Raw genomic sequence first — 4,680 nt, 5'->3', positions numbered from 1 at the left:
AGGAATGCCTCCCTTTAGTCTAAGTGATGGCTAATCTGCCTCATCTTAAGCTATTTGGTGGAGTTATAAGTGCAGATTAAAGGAACTGTAAAGGAAATACTTTCACTTGAGTTAAAAAAAAAAAAAAGTGACTGATGAAGCTACCTGTTCTCTTTAATTTTGATGGAGCTGGTCTTTACTGGAAGCAGATGCCCTGAAGAAGGAGGAGTCAGTATTTAAGACTGTGGGAATCTACTGATTGTGGTTGTAGATTTAACTGGTTTAGAGTTTTATTGTAATTTTTTTTGTTGGTGGTGGTGCTCTATTACACAAAACATAGGTTTTGAATAGCTTGACCCAACCCTATTTATTTCATAAGTCTGGTCATTTTAAAGCATTTGACTTGTCAGGAACACGTAGGTCAGTTCATAACAGAAAGATTGCTGTCAAAGATCGGGTTCTCTGGAAGCAGATTCTGAGACAGTTCAGCATGCAGAATGTTTATTACAGAGAGCCCTCGAACACCACCTCGGAGGGGAAGGGAATGAAGCATAGTGTGGGGAGAAGTCAGAGGCAATGCAGGCTCAACTGAACCACCGAGTAGTCCTGGAGCTAACATGGCCACTAGAATGCTCAATATTGGTCCAAAACAGCTGGGCCTTTATACCCTGCCCTTGACCAGTGCTAGAGTATGGACCACCCACACCTATCACAAAGGATGTGACTTTGAGCAACGCAGCTCTTTGCAGCTACAGCAATTCCAAAAAGTGCTGACAGCTGCATGCTGAAAACATTCTCAGTGACTGGGGCAACAAGTCCTTCAAAAGCGAATGGGATAACGTACTTCCTTGTCCACCCTCTTCTGAATCATAAATAAAGTGAAAGACTCCTTACCCCTACTCTTGCAATTAACATTCTTAGAATTTTGGTGTGTACTCTTCCAGTCTTTCTCTTTGTGTTGGTTTACTGCTTTCTCTGTGTCTGTCTGCATGCATATGAGAGTATACATGGCAGTATGTAGTAGGTTTTGTTCCAATTTTTTTTTACTCACCAATATGTCTTAGAGAGGTATATAGTGATTGTTTGGTATCTAGCACATTTCTAATGCCATTCCATCAATGAATATTGAATAAATTGCTATTTACCAATCCAGTATCCATTCTACTGTTCTTTATTTTACTTAGGGAGACAACTTACCCATATAAAATGCTACACATTTTTGGTTCTTTGTAGCTAGGGTGATACATGACTAAGTATTGATCAAGTCATTTAAGGGGGGAACAGCAGTTGGCGTAATGGCTATGTCGCTGGGCTCCCATGTAGTCGACTGCAGTTTGAGTCCTGGACCCGGTGGCTTAAACTCAATGCTGGGCACGTGTGTGTGTGTGTGTGTGTGTGTGTGTGTGTGTGTGTATGTGCCCAAGATCCTGCGAGGAGAATAGAAGAGAAGGAATTGCAGCATGGCCACCCCCTTCAGGGGTGATTTCTCACTTTCTATCTCTCTGTCTCACTGTCTTTCTGGGCAGTGCACGCACCCTATAGCAAAAACCTCTCAAAAAAAAAAAAAAGATATTTAAGTGGAAGTAACCACATAAGGCATTCAGGATAACTCTTCAAATGCCACTGACTCAGCTGTCGTGTATATCCCTTTCTTTCCTCTCCTTTTGGAGCACAGTGGTAGTAGAAGAGCAGAGCAGGTACAAGGAGTATGATACTTTAATAATATTATGAATCCTCTGCATCAGTCCTGGATCCACTATCTCCCAATTCTGCAGTGTAAGAAAAGAGGAATGCAATTGGCTAAAGGGCTCTAAGTAGAATTATCGATTGTATGGACCATGAACCAATTCCTAACTAATCCAAGTATATAACAGTTTATTTGCCCGTTCCAAATTGGCATTCGTTTTTAACTTTCTCTCTTACAAACTTTGTTTTTAACTTTCCCTCTTACAAACGAAGCTGCCATAAACATCTTTGTGATGGTATGTGAATGTGTCACTACAGCAGACTTGGAAAAGAGGAATTCCAGGATGCTAGGCTATGCCATGTTTAGTTTTTGGTTTTTAGAAGAATTATTTATTTTATTTTATTTATTTTTATTATGTATATTTTTTAATTCATCAGAGAGGTCATATAGAGAGGTCAAGTGAGAAAGTCACCAAGTTCGAGACTCAAACCCTAGTCAGCCATGTGAGTACCCAGCACCTTACCCACCATAGCAACTGCTGGCCCCCTCGTGTTTAGTTTTAAACAGAGTGACTTGAAAGATTATGACAACTTCTCCACCAAGAATGAATGACATCTCTTTGCTCTCATTAGTTCTCAATGCCAACCTGATAGTATTACTTTGTATTTTTTCCTAATTTGATAATAAAAAAGTTATTGTTTTATTTTGCATTTTTCTGATCACTAGGGAGGCTATACATCTTTTCAGATGGTCATTGGATAATTGTTTTCCAAACATTGTACATTTTCCCACTCAGTGGCTTGCATTTTTCTGAATGATTTCTAGAAACTTTTGCTTGACATTTATCTTTGTTTTATTTATGGGAGGGGTTAAACTTTTAATTATTATTTTTAATTGACATCTAATAGTTGTGCATATTCATAGAGTACAATGGGTTTTTCTTAATGATGATTTAAACTTATGACATAAAATTAAAGTCTGTCATTTCATCAGTTATTTCCTTACATTAACTTTAGTTGATAATGTTTTAAAACTTAGTTGCTGTGTTATCAACAATTACAGAATAATTTTTGTAGTAAAACTTTACAGTCTTGGATAAATTGAGAGAAACCAGACTGAATTAAGGGAGAAACCCAATTTATAGACTAGTATAAATCAGTGATTATTATATTGTATTAATCAGCATATTTTCTAGAGTTCATTATTGAAATGATATTTGAAATTAACACACTAATTGTGTAATTTCTAATAGGTATTGCTATGTGATTTTGGAAACATTTTGTATTTTGTGTGTTCTAGAATGTCTCAAAATATCCCTCTGCTATCTTTTTAAAATTTAAGTCTGAAAATTTACAAAATTGTTCAGTTTAACTTAATGTAACAAACATTTATTCAGAGTAACAAAAAATATACATTAAGAGCAAGAAATCCTAACAAGGATACATAAAATAAAAAGTCAGGGCCAGTAGGTAGCATGGTAGTTAAGGTACTGGATCCCACATGGTCAGCTTTATGACTTGAGTCCTAGACCTGCTGGCTTAAAAATCATGCCAGGCACATGTGCATGCATTCCACAGATCCCTAGAAGGGACTGGAAGAGAAGGGATTCCTGTGTGGCCATTCTCCCTGGAGGATCATCTCCCTCTCTCTCTCGCTCACTCTCTCGCTCTCTCGCTCTCTCTCTATCTCTGGCAAGTGCATGCACATGCCCTATAGCAATAAATAAATAAATAAATAAAAATAAGTCAATTGTAAAAAGATTCAAAGGGTGGCTGCAATAATTTTAAGAACTAAAATGTATTGTTACAATACTTATTCAGGCATGAGGTTAAATTACTTATAGTAAGGAGAAAATAGCAATAAATCAGAAATTGTTCATCAGGAGAGATACTGATCCTTGAGATAGAGTTGATTTCTAAACACTCTACATGAAATCAGGAGTTAAATAATCAGAGTATTCTGCCAGTTTTCTTTCTAAATCCCCAGAAACTTCCATTTTACTGTGTGTTTAGTAAATATTGGGTCACTGGAAAAGGCATGATGCATTTTTGCATAGGAAAACACTGTTGATGACTTTTCCAATGCCCTAATAATTTAGGGTCATATAAGTTTCAAAGGGAACTTCAGTTCAGCAAGGATTAGATGTTTCCCAAATTCTGGATAAGTACAGTAAAAACTAATGCTTATTGTATCTATGCTGCTCCCTTGGCCCGTAGCCAGATTAACCCCGGGTTTGAGGCCCTGTTTTATGAAGGCAGGGCAGTTGTAAATGGTATCAGTAGTGTTAGGAATGGTGAGAGGTGGCCTTAAGCGTACTGTCACCCATAACATCCTTAAATTTTCTAGCTCCATTACTTTACAACTTTTCAGCCTACCTCTCAAGCTGCTTTTGATTTTGGAGGAGGAATACAGTATGTTATGATTGAAAGTATGAGATTTAGAATAAAAATCATATACTGTCATGTGCCACTTAACAATGACAGTACTTTTGTTTGTTTTTAAATTTGCTAGGGGCACGTGCACTCACTGAAGAGAGAGAGAGAGAGAGAGAAGGAAAGTGAGAAAGCGCCTCCCATGGGGGACGGTCCAGCTGCATGACTTTTCCACCATTTTCTCTTTCAGGATTTGAAAGAAGAGCAAGCACACCTGGCATGTTTTTCAGGCCAACAGGTCTGAGACTCGAACCTCTTAGTTGGTCATGTGAGATTCAGACACCTTCAGCACCGTGCCACTGACTGGCCTGATGAGGATATTTTTTAAGGAACGTGTTATTAGGTGATTTTGTCATTGCGCAGACATCACAAGTGTATACTTACACAAAGAGAGATACAGCCTAAACATACCCAAACCACATGGTATAGCCATTATAATCTCATGGGACCACTGTTGCAATATGGGTCATTACTGACTGAAAGATTTGTATGTGACATGTGAATGTATTCCAGTTCTGCTTTTGAGACTTTGGAGGAGTCCGACCCGGCGGGGCTCCAGGACCCGTCTGAGCCCCTTGACCT

General features: G+C 38.3%; 1 pseudogene; it reads right to left on the bottom strand.

The window, feature by feature from the left end:
* The window catches only part of LOC102493361 (spliceosome-associated protein CWC15 homolog), a 12,953-nt pseudogene extending 8,499 nt beyond the window's left edge, over nucleotides 1–4,454 (bottom strand).
* Nucleotides 4,455–4,680: the final 226 nt, after the last annotated feature.

The sequence above is a fragment of the Tupaia chinensis genome, unplaced genomic scaffold, assembly GCF_000334495.1.
Source record: "Tupaia chinensis unplaced genomic scaffold, TupChi_1.0 Scaffold143593_1, whole genome shotgun sequence".
Classification (NCBI taxonomy): domain Eukaryota; kingdom Metazoa; phylum Chordata; class Mammalia; order Scandentia; family Tupaiidae; genus Tupaia; species Tupaia belangeri.
The sequence above is the reverse complement of the archived record's forward strand: the minus strand, read 5'-3'. Positions and strand labels throughout refer to the sequence as shown.